Here is a 20621-nt window from a genome sequence, read left to right as displayed (position 1 = left end):
CCAATGGTCGAGCACTGTCCTGGCCACGTCCTTGCGACTGTTGAGGGATGGTAAAGGATGGTTAATTTTGGACACCTATGAAAAATGTAGACAACTCTACGATCTCTCAGGCCTAGGTGTCACGGGAATTTGGGTGTTGTTAGTGGAAGGGTAAACTCCAAAGGATACGCTTGGTCAACGTTCAGGCACACCATTGTTAGTCTTCTTCGAATCAGTTGTCTTCCCGATTCATCCTGGTTTCCTCGTCGTCTTGATAGCATTTGGTTGAATTACTAGATTCTTCGGTTGGTAATCTGAAATATAAAATAATATTAACATCGTACGTCAAATAAGCTACATATTAGTGATACGCTCGCCACAGTTGCATATTTTTACAATATTATTTATATCAAACGATAAATTTACCTCAAACCTGCTGACATAAAAAGTTGATTAGCAGTACATTGAAACAAAATTAACTACAAAACACAAAAAAGCATCAAACTTTGATCTTGGAATATTTATAAATACGGTTAATATTAAGATCAAAATTTGATTTGGTAGATCTTACACCGCAACGCACCATTCTAAGGTGATCTACCCACGTTACGGGTTAACAGGGATTCCTCTAGAAATTACTCCATTTTTTTAGTTTGACGTTCAGAGTCAATTGCTTTAAGGTCAATTTTCAAAATGTGGAGATCATTTAGAATAGATAAGAATTGCATGCCAAAAAAAACAAAATTATTTGAGAACCTGTCAGATGTATCGCACAATCTCCATCCATCGCATCGGACAGCCAAAGGAGAAGGGAATATTACGTGAGTCCCCTTCGGTCACATCCAGTCCCAGCCCAGTCAGAGAGCCAGCCAACCAGTATACCAAGTAGCGCTGGCTGTATTCAAATTTATGCATGTCTTTATCGCTTTTGCTCTTCCGTTCCACGTGCCATTCCCGTGTCGTACCGGGGGCACCTTCCTTCCGACCTGCACCCCTCCCCCCCACGCATGATCTTCGACGTTGTGTCGCGTGGAGACGAAGCTCAATTTACATATATGAGCGCATTCTTCTTGTGTTTTTTTTTCGCTTTTTTCGAAGCAAATGTGTCTTCACGTACCGTCGTCGTCGTCACCATTCATTCATTCGGTTCATGTTATTATGTTTCACACATTTTTTTCCCCGTCGGTAAGGCGACATCACCGCTCCTCGGGGCCCCGTCCGTCGTGGTGTGGATGGCTAATACATATGTCAGCGGGGAAGGTGGTCAACTGAGAGGGGATTTCTGTGCAACAGTTTAAAACCAATAATGACACCGAGCAGCGGTGTCTAGTAGCAGTAGGAACGACGATATGCAATGGAATGCTGGTGCACATTTTTTTCCGCTTCCTTCCGAGGAATTTACATGCATAAGAGGAAACTTAATTGCTGACGAGTTTTTATTCGATGGGGGGAGAGCACCGATGATGATGATGGGTGACTAAATTGGTGCTATATTTAAGGCGATTCTCGTGGGGTTAGGGCGGAGTGACTACCCAAAGGCGATGGGTCATGAATTTCTAATGCTCTTAAAAGTAAGCTCCTGAGAATGGTGTTCCAGGGAGATTGCGGAGAGTGTAAGTGATTATTTGAGACGGTGTCTCCCGATGGGAAATGGGAAAGAGTTTTACGAGTGTGTCATTACTGCTGAACAAGATGTTTCTGGTGTTGACTAGTAATTAACGTCAACTAGCTTCTGTTCGTAATTTGTTACGCTTGTAAGAACTGGGAATAGATACTAATGATATTAGGGGGATACACTCAACAACGTAAACTGCTTACCTTACCTTACCGATCAGGCTAAGGCCGGGGTGGCATCTGCTGTTCATATAAGCCGTCTCAATTCCACTCGGTCCATGGCTGTTTGTATCCAGTTCCGCACTCTGCGTCGGGTCCGCAGATCGTCCTCCACTCGGTCGACCCACCTAGCTCGCTGCGCTCCACGTCTTCTTGTACCGGTCGGATGGTTCTCGAGAACCATTTTAGTCGGGTTGTTATCCGACATTCTGATGACGTGACCCGCACCACACCACCTCGATAACTTTAGTTCTCAGCGCAAGTCCCTCAAGATACTAGATCCTCGTCTGTAGACACCTCATCGGATATCGGCCTTCTCATTGGCTCTTGGATTGTACCGAATCTTGCTCTCCTTGCTTCTCGGCGTCCTGGGCCCATGACCTGTTGAAACTACGAAATCAAAACACAGAGAGGCTTTCGTCCAATTCACAATATCTGACTAATTCCGCTACCATCTCAGTGCCGCTCCTTTGTTCAATCTCCGTACAGACATATTTACAATTCATTCTCACTCACCAGTTTCATATCTAGCTCCACTGGGCTGTGTGACGTACCGCCATAAATTCCTACTCCACAACATTATTGTTGCGACACTGATTTTAAGAGCAGACCAAAGACTTGTTTTTGGTGATCCACCTCAACTAGAAATACTTTATTTAATAGAATCCACAATTTTATAATGATATCAACACATACAATCTTCAGTGATTTATCCGCACTACACAATTGGCTTCCAACCGTTTATAATAAATTTCAAAACCAAATATTAACGGTTCAAGCACTTTTGCTATAAGCTCGACTAGCTAACTTGCAATCTTCTGATTCTCCTTTCATCTCAATACCTTTTCTTATGTGTATAGGGTAGCCAGCTGCATTCGCCGCGCTAACAATTATATAAAGTAACAATTTGCTGTTGATTAAGCGCTTCTCTAGCTTGTGCAAATCAGCCTTCATTTGAACAACCCAACTAACAATTGCAGGTCACAAACAAGCAAGCTTGCTGAATTGTTGCTTGATAATGGTAATGATAGCTGAACTAAAATTATGCTCTACACATTACTGTTTAAATGATTTTTTAATTTAGAAAGTAGTTAATACCGTTTCCTCATCGGTATTAGCAATAATAAATTAAAACACTTTTTAAAAGTGTAACAAGAAATTTATTCGACAAGCATTTATTACTTAACAAAAGAGTTTAACAAAACACTTCTGCATCTTATTAAGCTTATGTATCGATAAGCATATGTTCCTGTACAATGTGCTTTTCACTTGTCAAATAAACGCCTTCAACCCGTCATAGTTTGACTCGGAACTTTGTTCGGACAATGGGATAAATCATGGCTAAAACTGTTTAGACAACCAAGTTATTAAAGAACCAGTATTTTCAACAAATCACATAACATAAAACATAATAGAATTATGTGGCTCACATTCGATTGCCAAGACACGTAATCAACGAAAAAATGAAGCATTTATTTATTATTATTGGTCTGTAATAAGATATCTTGTACCTTGATTATAATATTTAATATCTTCCGCAGCAGTTCGATTGTACGAGACGCTTGGATCGATGCATTTGACATTTCAGTGCTGTCTGTTTACTGAATATTGTTCCCACAGCCACCTAGATAACCAAACAGCATTCAGAAGTCGACACATTTCAAGTATCCCTAAACATCCTTATGCACTATTTGTTGAACATAATATCAAGGTTCCATGACAAGGACATAAACAAAAAATTTGCCTAACGGATTTTCGACTGAGTATAAGTAGATTACCTGAACAGATGTTGTGAATGCACCATGTCCAAGACCATACCGCACCACATATTGCCATACATTTGAGGGCCCAGATGCAAAGGGATGTAAGTGACCATTCTGTCGATTTTGAGCTGAGCATATCATAAAATTTTTCAGATTTCAAGCTTTCAGGTACTTTTTTTAAGTTTGTTTTTACGATGATTAGAAAAATTACAATAAATCGGACAGAACTGGGTCGATTTTGCAACTCCATACATTTTATATGGGATGTAAAATTGGTGAAAAACTTTAAACCTAATTTACTCGAAAGATCGCAATTACTACGCCTGGAAACAATATCTTCAATAAGTACCAACACTTTTTGGCCGCCTTCGATACAAGTTTTCTCACCGTGCGATAAAAATACTGACAGCGAAACCAGAATGGAAAAACACGTGTTTTGGGCTGAATAGCTGTTGAAGTATAAGGCGTTGTTCAGCTGATTACCACGTGCTGTGCTAATTCACCACTGCTGAACACTAGTTCAGAAGTGATCATTATTGAGTCACGGGAAGATTGTGTTTTGCTTCGGGTGCTGAATCTCACCATCTCTAGGATGGCGCAGATAGGAATAGGTCTTCTCAACATGAGAGCAAATAATTACTCACTCTCGTGACAGTTCAACATTTTCGCATTTTCTTTATTTTCAGTCATTTTTGCCAAAGCTCAATAAAAGCTTTCCTGTATATTTGTTAAACGCTTTTAACAACAAAAATAAGTTGGTGCACAACATAATGCTTTATAGCTTCTCCAAATTTGTGTGAACAAAACCCGAACATAGATTATACGTGAGCATAATTAAAAAGTTATTCAACATTATGCTGAATTAATTCGTCATGATGGTGCCTGTAAAATGAGTGAGTGTTAGTTGGAAAAAGCTGTGCAAAAGAACTCTAATTGCTGGTTCAGCTCTTAAACATCTAATTTTGGTGATTCTATTCAGCCATTAGTTGATTTAAGCTCTCCTGCCGGCTGAATTAAGGTTGTGAAAGCGCTTTTATAAAGACAGGGAATAATTTATGATTCTATTTACAGATTTACAGATAAGGATCAGATGAAGCTTTGGAGTCGTTTAATCATCTTTAGTTCAGCAATCAGTCATCACCTATGCAGCACTAACAACAATAAAATAAAATGTGTACAACCGATCTAGCCAGAATTACCATTAGGCTGTTGTAGACGTAGATGTAGGATACAGTTCATAGTGGCTGAAAGAGAAATATATTAATAATTATTATAATTGAGAATCGAACTTCGGTGCATTGATTCATAGTCACTTACCTTAGTATCTGCTCCACCTGGAATGGTACAGGCTTAGTGATTTGTGGGAGAACAAGTTATATACCGCCTTGTCTGATTAAAGGTAGAACGGCATTGAACATTGAGGCTCTGTTGAGGTTGAATAAGCGATATAATAAGTGCTGGGTACGAACGCATGCATTAGCTGTCAAAACATTATGGTTTTGTTTACAGTTCAGTGCATCCCGAATTTGATAATCGTGAATCTCTGTCGAAGTCATGCAAAATGAACATAAAATACCGATAAATATCCATAAAATACTACTAAGGCGTGACAAACATGTGAGGGGGCCAGAATCAAAGGGGTACATTTTCTCGATTTTGAGCTGAGCATATAAAAAAATCTTCAAATTTCAAGCTTTCAGAAACGTTTTTAAAATTATTTTTATGATGAATAGAAAAATTACAATAAATCGGAGAAAGTTGGGTTGATTTTGAAACTCTATACATTTTGTATGTGATAAAAAATTGAAGAAAAACTTAAAATCTCATTTACTCGAAAGTGGGTTTTTGTCACATACACCCCTTTGCTTCTAACCCCCTCATGTATCTTATATCTATTCTTCGAGAACGCTGGCAGTTTCGGCGTCGCCGAAGCGGTAAATCGTGGAAACCCCTCATATCTATCGTCATCTCGGTATTGGTGTTTTATAACCCGTAAGAGATCTTTTAATAGTTGATGCCTAATATTACGTTCAATTGCCAATTTCCATAATGCTTCTCTTGTTGGTTCATTATGGAAATTTTATTTAGGGCCGAGTACTTCTGACAAAGTTTCGATTTCCTCTTCCGACGGCTCATCAGATTGCGCATCACGAACTTATACCATCTCCTTCAATAGCCACGGAACTGGAACCTGACAATTCTTTTTCACCTGGTAATTGTTTAACACCAGGGATATCGTTGATGCCTTACAAGTATTCAATTAAAAATATTTAGTCAAGCGATACTGTATCATTAACAAATTCGGTGCAGATTATTTTTCGATAATGTGCCTTCTGCAGCAATTTTGAAATCCAGCGTTCGATGATGGAAGAGGACAAAATCCGTGTTTCTATGTGTTTGGAAAGTATGGCTTTAAACACATTCCTCACGTCTTTTTTCAAATGGCGATAATATGGCGATATATGTTGTTTTTTTAATATGTACAATCTATTTTTGGGATTTTTTATGATTCGCACAACTTTTTCATTGCCAGGTTGAATAAAATAGCCCTAGTGCTAAACATTCAATATTGAAGATAAGCTGGATAAAGAAATGTGGAGTAGATGGATAATCTTCTATTGAGTATCATATCCAGCATACGATGATAGGCTGTTCAAGAGATACGTTATGTACTCGACAAGCTACTATTCAACTTGATATTCAGCTTCCATCTTATTCAGCTATCGACACCATTGATCAACCATTGTTCAGCTATGACTCTCCCTGTTCAGCTCTCATTGTTTCTTGGGATCAGAGATGCCAGATTATTCTATCAAAAATCTGTATCAATACAGATTTTTCTGTATCGCCGTATTTGAGATTTAGCCGACACTGAGAGTCTGAGACATGAGAAACATGTTTGTTTATGATCTTGTACCGACTTTTCGAACCCTCTAAGCAGAATACCCTCTTCGAATGAGTGTAATCAGTCTCGTACCGTCAAGGCGCCATTCACCGTGAGGGCTCCATTCACCGTGTGCCTGTGAATATTTTTTCATTATTTCCAAGTTTCGCTTCAATTTCAAACGTTGTATTGGTGGAATTGAAGGGAAACTGTCATACCATTCAATTGTAATATGGAAATAATGAAAAAATATTCGCAGGCACACGGTGAATGGAGCCCCCACGGTGAATGGCGCCTTGATGGTACCTTTTAATTTCGCCCTATGTTGCTTATCCTTTAACAGATACGCGTATTTCGACTACCACTTGTAATCTTCCTCAGTGTCAGTTATCCACTGACACTGACACTGAGGAAGATTACAAGTGGTAGTCGAAATACGCGTATCTGTCAAAGGATAAGCAACATAGGACGGAATTAAAAGGTACGAAACTGATTGCACTCATTCGAAGATGTTTGTTTACTTAAACAAGTTAGAACCTTTTGTCATGTTAATCCTCCTTTGGCATTGGGAACCCCAATTTGGGGTCATTTTTTACCCAAACCGTACACTACGCCAGCCATCTGTTCCCAATGTGATGCAAAAGAAAGGTTAATGCAGAATAGAGAGGGTTCGAATATTTTGTGGATTATTTTGACGCCAAGTTTTCCATTGCGAAATGATTAATCAGCATAAGTTTCGAATTAATGTTCTTCAGTCGTTTAATATTTCTCTGAGTCTTTGCTGATCAATCCCAATCCGAACAAACTTCGACAAACATTCAAGCCGAAATTTGGCCGAACTTCATTAATTATACTGTTGCTGACTTTCCTACGTTGGCGTTGGCGGGAAGCCATCAACCACAGCCAACGTTCAGCATAATCACATCAGTTCCACTGAAACGACAAAACCGTTGAATGACGAAGAAGGAAACTTTCTGTGCCTACACATGGTCCCCGTCCCCCGCTTATATGCTTCTCGCTCAAGAGCCTAACGCCGTCCGAAGTAACAGAGTCATGGTATCCACACACAGGTCGCGTGTGAACCCATCACACAATCTCCGCACGGATCCATCTCGTGTAAGTTATGCTATTAATTGTCTCAAAATGCAGTTATTGTTTCATTTGTCTGGTACCTTTTGGAAGTTCATTTTTCTTCGAAATGAAACATGAAAAAAACGATCATAAACCCTTCGCTGTTTGGCGGCTCCTTCCTTCGTGGTTCTCGCAATGATGTGACCCAGCAGGAACCAATCGACGACGATGTTGAAAAACGTCGAAAAGACGCAGCGAGCACGAGTTGAACGAGTTGAATTTTGCGTGGGAGTACGCCGCATTTTTTTCGAGTGTGTCGCCTCATCATGCGCCGCCCCGTGCTGTTGCTTCACGTTTTAGATTGAAGTTGTTAGCCGAAATCTCATCCCATAAACATAATTTCTCTTCGGATATCCATTCGGCGTATTATTTGACTTTTCGTGCAGCCTACACCTTTTTCGGCTGGAAATTTTGGAGTAATCTACGTTGAATGTGGTTTGCTCTGTCTTAATCATTAATTATTTATTTCTGTCTCACTAGATTAGATAAACGTATATACTGTTGAGGTTTTTAGTACACACACTGATTGTAACAGCACATGTATTTCTAGTAGAAAGCTCAAAGAAGAGTATAGAGACGACTGCGCAGTTGACAAGTACACATTCTCGAGGCATGACACGCGGGTTTTCCAATTCCTTTTCTTCACTGAGAGTAACCAAAATATTCACATGAATACCTGGCAGTTTCCTTGTTGGTTCCACTTGCGGTAAGGTCTTTAATAGACGAGATCACCTATCCAATTGTTCCTTTTTAAATGGAAAATATACCTGATTAGATGGCTTTTACAGTGAAACGGTTCATGCAAAATCTAGATTCGTTGCCACCCAAGTTGGCTATCTCGAAGGTAAATCATAAAACCTACTTATACATTAACAAAAACTCCACTTCTCAAGCGATGCCAATATCTTTATGTCCCCTTTTAAAAGAAGAGTATCGCTTGAACGACAAAGGCGACGACCCACGTTCCTAAAGAGACGCGCACATTATCGATGAGTGGTAATTTATATATTTCCACTCTCTCTCCCTCCGTATTCATGCTAAGCTCGGAGGTGGACCTCCGAGACCCTGATCCATGGAGATCAGTTTTTAAATATGTTGCTTACGACGAGATAGGTATAAGCCAAAGCAAGAGGTACTTGCTTTGGCATGCACGTACCAACCTAGTAAAATGGTTCTCCAATCGAGGTGATGATTTAATGTCTGCCGCCCGCCTGGTCCCAGTCAATGCGATGGAGGTGCCATTCCCCTCTGTTGAGTGGAAAATGAGTTGAGCTCTTCAAATAGCTGCAAGCACTTCAGTCTCGGAGTCTCAGTCTCGGTCGCACTTAGCCAGTACCTACCTACCCATCTACCTATAGGTGACTGATGATGGGAAAGGTAATTTATGCGGTCCAGAATTGACATGGGTCTTGGTCACACAAGTGGGGCGCTCGTGCTTGTTGTAGCTGTCAAATTATCTGATCGGATTTGAGTGAGCTTTTAAGGGGTGGCAGGCAGGGGCTTTCACCGACGGGATTGTAGATTTGGATTGTCATTTATATGGGAATAGCGGATGGATTTTGAAAGAGGTTGACTTACCTATGTGGGTGTTTTAACAGGTTTGAAGGTTAATTCACATGACGTTGCCTTTTATGAGGAATGAAATAAACGTAATTATAAAAAGTGGACGAAGAATTTTCAAAATTAATTGATATAAAATTCCAGTTAAATATCGCGAATTAATAAGACTGTTTTAAGACACTGTATCGTCTTCAAGCATAAGAAGTGTTACGAAATATGCTTCGCTGTAAAAACCTAGTTTCCTGTTCAAAAGAAATAGCTCCAGACATTTCTTGTCCTGTTCCTGGCATAAACTTTCTACAGTGTCTGCCATTTGAATTGTCATTTCTTCGCAACAGCGTACAGTGATCGAAAAAAAGGGTCCCTTGTTGTATCCAATTGTTGAACGCTGACTTTACCTAAACTGTTAGCATGACTGCCAGATTTCGAGCTTCAAGAGTATTCCAGATGATCTCAGAAAGTTCCAAAGGGTTTCAGGGGTGTGCAAGGAGCTTTCAATGGGATTTCAGGCGTGTTCCTAAGGATTTCAGCGTCGTTTTAGGGGTTTTCAGGGGTTTCCGGAGTGCTCCAGGACATTTCAGGTACTTACAAGGAGTTTCGGGGACGTTCAAGGGGTTTTCGAGGGGCTTCAGGGGTATTCCAAGGAGAAAAACGTACGTCCCAAGGCGCTATAGCCTAAGGCTAAAAATCTCGTTAAAGTGTTCCAGAGCATTTCTGGGGGTGTTACTAAGGTTTCAGGGTGTTGCATGAATTTTCAAAAGGGTTTTCAAAAGGGCGTTCCTGGCAAGGATGCCATATAAACAGCTTTTTCTGTATTATTTTTGAGCATCCGTACAGATTTCGTTTTATATGAAATACATATTTTTGAATCAGAGGGGCTATTTTATTTTTGTAAGGAATACAGATTTTCACGTATTTTTGTATGGGATACGATACAGATTTTGCGATACAGACTTTTCCAAAACCCATCTGGTATTCCTGATTCCAGGCCATTTCAGGAGTGTTCTAGGAGGTTTGTGGGGCATTTCAGAGGTTATCAATGAGGTTGATGGGCCTTCCAGGAAGCTAAAGGGTTTCAAGGGATTCAAGGGACCTTTTAGAGGCATTACAAGAGTTTTCAAGGGGCTTCAGGGGTTTTTCAAGTGATTTCAGTGGCAATTTAGAGGTGTTTCAGTAGGTCAAGGGTGATCCAGGGAGTTTCAGGGGCATTCTAGGAGGTTCGAGGAGTTCTAAGAGCGTTTCAGGGGATTGAAGTGGTTTTCAAAAATGAGTTCATCGGTGATCCCCTTTTTTACCAACTGATATTTTGCTTTTGTTGCTGGTGGATGAAATGGCTGGCTTCCCTAGGCGCTGCTTCCAGCTTTCAATCATCTGACGTCCATCCGTCGGTCAAGACACTCCCGTTTTTTCTTACCTATTCCGGCTCGTGGAGCGGAGCTTTTGCGGGATACGTTAAGCTCAGTGCTGTAAAATCTGAGCTTGTTACTCAAGGTTTCCAGCATCACTTATACCGATATTCCCCCATTAAATACAATATTTTGTCTCATTAATGGATAGATTATTCCGGGGAAACCCCTTCATGAACTATTCCTTCGCAAATACTTTGTGTACTTATCGTGGAAGGGGCATTCTTGCAAAAAAAAAAACCATTTATTGCCAAGAATTTTCTTTTATTCTTGCAAGAGTTTTTCTAAAGATTTTTCCGAGAATTAGGGTAGAATGTATCCCTTTGCATGTTCTTCTTCAAAATTTTCTCCACGATTACCTCCAGAACATCGCCAAAAATTTATCTAGGGAATAGATGGGGGAGAATCGACTGTATTCTGTGCAACTCGGATTTTGACGGCTACGTAGTCTTGTTAAATCAAAACGAGTTGTTATCTAACCCGACGTTCCGACACTTTGGATGGTGTCTTCTTCAGGGGAAACTAAAATAGTTTGCTGTGATTTTGTCTAATTTTAACTGTCGGATGGTGTAAATGTTGGTACATACTGTGGATTACATAATTTGTGTTAAAAGTTACATTATTTGTCTTGATTTCAAATTTGATGTCTTACTCTTCAGTTTTTGTAACACTAGTTAATTTTTGGCGTAGACACTTTGGCGCAATTTTGCTTTTTGAGCTATGAACCCCTTTCTGAATTTGGTGGCAGTTCGCTAGTGGTAAAGTTCATCTATGTACCATCTGAGTTTGTGTTGCTATGTGATGTTTTTTTTACGTTGGTGGATGTTTTTGATGCAGTGTAATACGCCTGCATATGCGGTGCTTAAACTGTCTACATCTGTTCGTTTATTTACAGTATTGTTAGTATTTGTTAGCAGAATCAACAACAGCTCTTATAATGCATTCCGTACAATACACACACAGATTCAACCTAGACCAAACACTAATTATCGACCAAAGCAACAAACCATCAACTTTGCCATTTCTAGAAATGTGCCATATAACGAATACTAACTATACTGTAAACAAACGAACAGATGTAGACAGTTTAAGCACCACATATGCAGGCGTATTACACTGCATCAAAAACATCCACCAACGTAAAAAAAACATCACATAGCAACACAAACTCAGATGGGACATAGATGAACTTTACCACTAGCGAACTGCCACCAAATTCAGAAAGGGGTTCATAGCTCAAAAAGCAAAATTGCGCCAAAGTGTCTACGCCAAAAATTAACTAGTGTTACAAAAACTGAAGAGTAAGACATCAAATTTGAAATCAAGACAAATAATGTAACTTTTAACACAAATTATGTAATCCACAGTATGTACCAACATTTATTCCATCCGACAGTTAAAATTAGACAGAATCACAGCAAACAAAAAACGAAATACGTATCATAAGTAGGGAACAATTACTTACAGTCACATTCATAAGAAAATTATAATTGTTTTAGTTTCCCCTGAAGAAGACACCATCCAAAGTGTCGAAACGTCGGGTTAGATAACAACTCGTTTTGATTGAACAAGACTGCGTAGCCGTCAAAATCCGAGTTATCTAGGGATTTTTTTTTTTTTGGAATTTATCAAGGTTTTTGCCAGTCAGACGGCTACGAAGCTTCCAAAGATTCCTCCAGTTATCCCTTTAGAATGGATTTTGTCCATGATTTTTTTTTCTCCTAGTATTCATCTGAAGAATTTTTCCAGAAACTTTTTTTGGGCCTTCTTTGGGAGTTTCTCAAAAATCTAAAAAGTCTCATCTCTAGTTCAAGATGAGACTTTTTGACTTTTTTCTATGGATTTCTTCAGGAATTCCTCCAGAAATTCCCCTCTGGGATTCCTTCAGAGTTCTTTAGCAAATTCCTTTAGGGATTGCTACAGAAGTTGGCGCATGTATGATTTCAAACATTCCTGAAGGAATTCCTCCAGGAATATTATGAGATTTTTCTCCAGGAAATTTTCTTTGGGATATTCCTGGCATTCTTCTGGATATTTCTCAAGAAACTCACCTAGAAATTTCTCCATGGGTATCCCTTAGGAGTTCAGATTTAATTCCTTCAAAAACTTTATTTGAAATTCTTCTAAACATTCTTCCTGAAGTATCTTCAAGAGTTCTTCCAAAGATTACGTCAGAAATTCCTCCAGGGATCCCTCAGAAATGTTATGAGAGATTTCTTCAATTGATTGATTGATTTGTCTTTATTAGAGAGACTTTCAGCCCAGATTTCTTCAAAAAACCAGGTGTTTTTTTTTTTTAAGAAAATCCTTCAGGAATTCCATTAACGGATTTCTTCAGGAATCCCTCCAGTAATTCTCAAGTAGCCTTTCCTTGGAGTTACTTCCAGAAGTTACTCGTGTTTTTTTTTTCTAGGAATGAAGGATGTCTCTTATGGAGTTTTTTCAGGTATTCTTCAAGACTTTTATAGATTACTTCCGGAATTTTTGTCCAGGAAACTCTCCGGAAAATGTTCAAGACTTTCTTACTGTAATCTCCAAAGGTATCACCTAGAGCTTATTAAGGGATTCCTTTAGAAAATCCTTCAAAGATTTCTTTAGGAATTCCTTAAGGGATTCCTCCAATATTTTTTCAATAATTCTTCAACAATATTTTTGGTACAATTTCTGGAATAATTTCTGAAAAAAGACTAGTGGAATATCTGAATTTTTGCGAGAATTTCTGAAGGAAATATTGTTGATGGATGCGCAGGAGTAATTTATGTATGAAAATTCTTGTAAGAATACTTGTATGTATTTTGAGCTTCCATGTGATGCTATCCATCTGGTAGGTAAGATTGTGTAAGTTTAAATAGCAAACAATAAAATGGTTATGACTGTTACGATTCCGTGTTCTGAATTGCGTGGCAGTTGGGATAACCTGAATATCTCCAAAGTATTCCATAATATCTGTTGATATTGTATTATTATCTCCAATCAGCCTTGAATTTTTTGGAAACATTCTCCAAATTTAAAGAAGCCTCTGGAGCAATTTTTGAAAGAACCCTTGAAGAAATTTATGAAGAAATCTCAGAAAATACTCTTGAATGAATCTCTTGAGAAATATTTGAAAAAATTCCAGGAAAATGCTTGATGGAATCCCAGGAGGAATTTCTAAAGAACTCTTTGGAGGAATATCCGGAGGAACTCTTCGGGAAACTATTAGTGGAATTCCAAGAAAACTTTATTGTGGAATTTCTGGAAAAATGCCTGGATTCTTTAATAAAATGTTCGATGAATATTTTTTAAAAGTGTTCCTGGAGCAATATGTGGATATATTTCTGAAAAAAATTCTGAAAAAAATGCCTAGATAAGCATCTGTAATGATTCCTAGAAAAAAAAAACTGTAAGAAATGTTTTTGAATAAATTCCTTAAAGAATCCGTAGAAAAGTTATCCTCAGAAGAAATGCCGAAGACATTTGTGGGGAAATACATAGAGGAAATCCCGTAACGTGGGTAGATCACCTTAGAATGGTGCGTTGCTAATCTACCAAATCAAATTTTGATCTTGATACTTACCGTATTTTTAAATATTCCAAGATCAAAGTTTGATGCTCTTTTCCTTGTGTTTTGTAGTATTTGTGTTTCAATGTACTGCTAATTAACATTTTATTTCAGCAGGATTCAGGTAAATGTATCGTACGATATAAATAATATTTTAAAAATATGTAACTGTGGCGTACGTATCACTAATATGTAGCTTATTTCACGTACGATGTTAATATTATTTTATATTTCAGATTTATATTTCAGATTATCAACCGAAGAATCTAGTAATTCAACCAAATACCAACAAGATTACGAGGAATCCAGGATGAATTGGGCAGACAACTGATTCTAAGCAGTCTAACAATGGTGTGCCTGAACGTTAACCAAGCGTATCCTTTGGAGTTTACCCTTCCACTAACAACACCAAAATTCCCGTGACACCTAGGCCTGAGAGATCGTAGAGTTGTCTACATTTTTCATAGGTGTCCAAAACTAACCATCCAGGACAGGACAGTTCTCGACCATTGGAGGATTGCGTCAGTCTTGTCTAAGAGTCAGAGATTAGTCCCAAATCTTTGTGCTTTGGTTCGGACGGGAAGGAGGCAACCCTCATAACAGCGGTCTAGGACTGTACCACCTACGAATTTGTGCGACTCGCTTAATGCTAATGCTAATGCTAAATACATAGAGGAAATCTCACATGACTTCTCTCTTTTTTTCAGGAAAATAAATATAGTTTCTTATGTTTATTTCTAACTTAATTGGGACATTGGGACTAGGCCGTGAGTATGTAACCACCAATTTACGCCAATGTAAAGCAGTTACATAATAAGGGATTTTATTGTACAGCTTAAATGCCGCGTGAGGCATGATTTTCTGCTATTTGAAATGTTTCATGTGATAAGGAATGAAATTATCAAAGATTGTCTGGGTGTACTGAAAACTTTTAATTAGAAGGCACGAAAAGTTGCTAATTGACAAATTGAGAAATGAAAAAAAAAAAATCGCATTCTGGTGGGATTTGAACCCACGACTGCGTATTCGCTAGACCGGCACTTTAACCAACTAAGCCGCAGAACAAGTTCGGATTCAGTTTGGCTTTCTATTCCGCAAAATCGTTACGAGTGAACTCTGGAGAATACTTGTGATTCTTCCTTGATTTTATTATAGGATCTGTACCACAATTGCTTCTTTGAATTTTACGCAGTTTCTTACTGGATTCTTCCCGCAATTTCTTCCGCAGTTCATCCTTGAATTTCTGGAGGGTTGTTGAAGTATCTTTCTAGATTTGTACAAAAAATTTCTTCTAAGACCATCCAATGGTTTTCCCCGATTTGCTCTCAGAGTTCTTTCCGGGTTGTTTGGCAGTTCTTTGCGGGACTTCAGAGAATTTTTTCATGGGATTTCTACCTAAGTTCTTTCTACAATTTCTAATATAGTTCTTAGCGGAGTTTCTGCAAAATTATTTCCCGAGATATCTTCCAGAGTTTCTCGGGAGATTTCTTCCAGAAACCAGGGATGGGAACACTCACTTGCAGAGAGTTACACTCACTTGATGTTTTCTCAGCTCAGAAGCGTGCAATCAAGAAATAGTGTATGGACGACTTTTGCCTTGCGGTTTTGTCTAAAAGTTTGCCGAATAGAGTAGGGGTCGCAAACGCATATCAAAGTCGTGACAGAGCTGTGAAAGCGACTCTCCACGAGGTGATTGTAATTTACATTCACCTCGTGGAGAGTTGCCTTCGCGGCTCCTTCACGACTTCGGTATGCGTGTGCGACCCCTACTCTATTCGGCAAACTTTTAGACAAAACCACAAGGCAAAAGTCGTCCATACACTATTTCTTGATTGCACGCTTCTGAGCTGAGAAAACATCAAGTGAGTGTAACTCTCTGCAAGTGAGTGTTCCCAACCTTGCCAGAAACTATAACAAAATTCTTCCAAAATTCCTTCGGAGATGCCCCTTTTTGGTTTTCCTAGCAAACTCTCCAACTCTGTGGATAACTAGGATTCATTCAAATATTACGTAACGCAAAATTTGCCAAATTTAGACTCCCTCCCACCCCCACGTAACAACTTTTGTATGGGAAATTTTGAGATTTTGTATGAAGCGTAACGCAGCTCTAGACCCCCTCCCTCCCCCTTTGCGTTACGTAGTATTTGAACGAACCTTAACACTGAGGAAAATTACAAGTGGTAGTCGAAATACGCGTATCTGTCAAAGGATAAGCAAAATGGGGCGGAATTAAAAGGTATCAAACTGATTACACTCATTCGAAGAGGGTTTTCTGTTTAGAGGGTTCAAAAAGTCGTTACAGAAAATTTCTCAAGGATTTCTTTTTCGAATTTATCTTAGAGTGTCTCGTCTGATTTCTCCCGTTATTCCTTCGAAAATTTCTCTCATAAGTTTCCAGAGTTCTAAGGGATCTTACGAGAGAGCGTTAGAGGGTTTTATAGACGATTTTTCATGGAGTTCGGGAGGATTTCAGGGAGTTTTAGAGGGTTTTAATTTGTACCTGTTTTTCTTGAAACTTTCATATATTTAATGGAACTCGCACATAATGTTTTAGGTTTTAGGGGTTGCAGAGGAGTTTTAAAAAATTCTAGGGAAGTTTCAAGAAGGCTACGGCAGGTTTTAGGGGTTTCAGGTGTTTTCAAGAAATTTCAAGGCTTCTTGTACCAAATTTCCGTTCCCTTTAAGCGGAATACTCTCTTGAATCGAGTGTTTTTATATTGTGTACATTTTAGCCCTCTTGAAATGTGAGGTTTTTCGCACCACGATGGCGCAGTACACGTTCAGCGTGCCTGTCTGGGTCATATTGGCTCCAACATCCTACTAAGGTTTATTCTGCCTTTTAATGCTTCCTTTTTGACCTAAACGCGTTGTTCCACCGACTACCACTTGCAGCCTTCTTCAGTGTGGATAACTGACTGGCGAAATTAAAAGGTACAAAATATCAATACACTGAATGCAATTCAAGACTTTAGTTTGAAGGCAATTTGAGGGATGTTGAGAGGGTTTCAAAGGGTTTTCGGGGTTTTCAGAAGCATTCAGAAGTTTTTTTGGGGCATTTCGAGAAGTTCCAGAAGGTTTTCATGGGAGGTTTGTGGGGTCTCAAGGGATTTCAGCGGTATTTCAGGGGATTTCAGGTGGTCTCAGGTGCGTTTAAGGTGGTTCTCGAGAGGATTAAGAGGGTTCTCAAGAGGAATAAGAGAACTTTCTATAGAGTTTCTGGGCTGTTGCAGGGGGATTTTAAGGGATTTTATGGAGTCTCAGGGGATCTCAAGGGGCCTTGAAAACGTTTAGAGAATCTCAAGGGGACTCAGGGGGAATTAAGGGGGTCTCAGGGACACCATAGGGGACTTCAGCGAATTGTAGGGGGTTTCTGGAGGTTTCAGAGTATTTTAAGTTGGTTTCAGGGGCATTTCAGAAAGCTACAGGGGGTTTAAGGGAGTTCCATTGAGTGTCAGGGGTGTTTCAGGGAATCTCAGGTGTATCCAGAGGCATTTAAGGCGGTCTCGGGGTTTCGCAGGAGGATTAAGAATAGGTAGATGGTTTCAGGAGTGTTTTAGCATTTTAGGGGGTTTCAGGTACGGCCTGGATGGCTCTGAAACGAACCCTTTAACATATCAAAACGCCTCTCAAAGAGATCTAAAATTCCTGAAGTCATCTGAAATGCCCCTGGAGCGCACTGTAAACTTGTTGAAATGTCAAATTAAGCCCTCTCTCCTTGTAACCCTCGTGGGCTTCGTGGCCGTGCGGTTAGCGGTGTCAGTCGTTTAGGCGTATTGTGAATACCACGGGGTTCGATTCCCGCTCCAGCCGGAGAAAACTTTTCGTCAAACGAAAAATCCTCTACTGGTCCACTGGGTGTTCCGGGTGTTCCCTCATTTAGAGTATTGACAGAATTGAACAACAAAATTCCCTCTATTATGCCTTGTTTGATTTAAGCACATTTTCAATTTATGTACCCCCAATTCATGGCATAATAAGAGGTTTTAATCTGTTCTGAGACAAACTCGTGGAAAATCCGGGCAAGAGATCCAGAAGAGATCCAAAAGGGACACCTAAAAGAATTCCGGGGAAATTTTCGGAAGGGATTCTGAGAAGAACACTGGGAATCATCTTGCAATAATAACTCAGAACATCTCAGGGCGATCACACCAAGAGAAATATTAACAATAACTTCTGTAGAAATACCAGAAGGAACTCTGAATGAATCCCGGAAGAATCCTTTGAGAAAGTCCAGGATAAGCTTTGAAAAACTAAGAGAAATTCCGGCAGAGACTCAGAGTGAAATTTCAAATGGAACTTCAAAAGAAATTCAGCAAGAACCGTCGAAAAATATCTCAGGACAAGCTCTAGACGAAAGCTCGAGACGAGAGTTTTTAGAGAAAATTACAGGAGGATCTGCGGGAGAAATCCCATGAGGGATCATATGAGCGATTCCTCGAAATTCTCTGAAAAAAATCCGGGAAATGCAGAAAACCCATGAAAAACTCCCGAAAAATCTCTGCTCTAGTAGGCTCAGTGTACCAGTTATGGCTATAGTACCTCAAATTCGCCATAGTTGATTTTCAAACTTTAATGATGCAAATCAAGAAGAAAAAAAATCGTGAACAACAGATGACGATCACAAAAGATGGCTGCAATCATTCAAACTTCACAATTTGCGCAAATTATGATAGAAATAATTCATTTTCCTTAACTTTTCCGCTTCCTTGCTCCCTATTTCGCCATAGTGTACGAGTTATGGCTAATCCCATAAGGAATGCATGTAAATAGTGCGAAGTGGAACCCAAATTAACAATTATGTCCATAACTGGTACAGGGTTCCTATCAATGGCACACGCCGTAATAAATACTAAAAGTAGTTATGGCTCGGTTTCTACATTTTTCCTGTTAAGTATGAAAACTAATCTAGCATTAGACATATCGATGACACTTGTCGATCTTCTTCTTATTTTTGTAGAAATAGTATTGCTTAGGTAGTGCGATAACTGGTACAGGCACTCTACTCTAATAGGTACTCTAGTGAATAATATCCTGGGAGTAAATGTTCCAGACCATTTCAGGGGCGTTACTGAAGTTTCAGGGGCATTCCAAGGGTTTTTAAAAGGGCATTCCTGGTTATTTCAGGGATGTTTCCGAGGTTTTCAATTTGATTCAGGGGCCTTTCAATGTGATTCAGGCGTTCCAAAGATTTTCAAAGGGTTTAAGGGTGTTCCTGGGCGTTTCGGGGAGATACAGGTTTTTTTTAGGTCGTTTCAGGTGTTTTCAATTTGTTTCAGGTGCGTTCTCGGAGGTGTCAGGAGCTTTCCAGAGGTTTTCAATTGGGTTTAGGAGTATTCCAGGGAGTAAAGTCTGAGGCCCGAGATGAACTAGCCAAGGAATAAGAATCTCGTTAATAGGGATGAAAGAAAATATGCCCTCATTTCACAGGCGTTCTAAGATGTTTCAAGAGGCGTTCCTAGTGATCTCAGGGGTTTTCCCAGGGGAATGACACTTACTTTGCAAACCGGAAAAATCCGCATTTATCCGTTGCTAACCGTTGTTAACCGTGTCTAACTGCTGCTCAGTTAGCAGAGACTAGCGACGGTTAGGAACGGATAAATGTGGTTTTTCCTGTCATTCCTGTTGGGTTTTCCAGGAGGTTCCAATGTATTTAGGGGTTTTCAAGCGGTTTCCGGAGCGTTTCGTTGGGTTTCAGGGGCGTTCAGGGGTCTTCCTGCATTTAGTAGCGTTGCAGAGGTTTTCAACGAGTTTGAGGGTCGTTCCAGATGATTGAAGTGCCAGGGGTGTTCCGGGTGGTTTCCAGGGTGCTCCAGCAGCATTCTAGGATTTTGTGGAGTTTCGGGGGCTTTTCTGAGGCTAAGGGAGTTGAGAGACGTTTCAGGTGCGTTCCAGGGGTTTTCAAGGGGCTTCAGGGGAGTTCCAAGTGATTTCAGTGCCTTTCCAGGGATGTTTCAGGGGGTTTCAATTGTGTTCCAGGGGATTTCAGGGGAGTTATAGGGGTTTTCAAGAAGTTGCAGGAATATTCCAGGATATTTAAGAGGCTTTCAAGAGGTTACATGAGTGTTCCAGGGGGTTCATAGCGTTCCAGGGGAACTCAGCGAAAGGTTAAGGATGCTCCAATAGGTTTAGAAAGGTTTTAGGAGAGTTACAAGAGTATTTTTGCGGGAGGTTTCAGGAGTCCAGAGGTCTTGAAGGGCTCCAACAAATGCTTTGGATGCAGTGGCGTCCAACAAATGCTTTGGATCTGCATTGGGCATTATAATTCCAGTAATGTTTCGAATTAACTTTGGACCTTAATGGGGCACGTTCGGTGTAGTACTAGATTTGTAGTAATGAGCTGAATTTTACTATGGTGAGAAGGTCAATTCTCCGTTTCTGCAATGAAATGGTGCAAAAAGCGTGGGTATTTTGATTCCTTGCCTAATTTGATAATGTTTGAGCAAAACTTTGGATAACTATATTGTTTATGTTGCAAGAAATGGAGAAAACAACAACATTGCTGCCCAAAGTTTTGCTCAAACAGC

General features: G+C 39.7%; 1 long non-coding RNA gene across 1 annotated transcript in view; it reads left to right on the top strand.

The window, feature by feature from the left end:
- The window catches only part of LOC134288530 (uncharacterized), a 276808-nt gene that overhangs the window by 171831 nt on the left and 84356 nt on the right, over positions 1 to 20621 (top strand). The gene's annotated exons all lie outside the window — the stretch shown is intronic.

This window comes from Aedes albopictus, chromosome 2, assembly GCF_035046485.1.
Source record: "Aedes albopictus strain Foshan chromosome 2, AalbF5, whole genome shotgun sequence".
In the NCBI taxonomy this organism is placed as follows: Eukaryota; Metazoa; Arthropoda; class Insecta; order Diptera; family Culicidae; genus Aedes; species Aedes albopictus.
The sequence above is the reverse complement of the archived record's forward strand: the minus strand, read 5'-3'. Positions and strand labels throughout refer to the sequence as shown.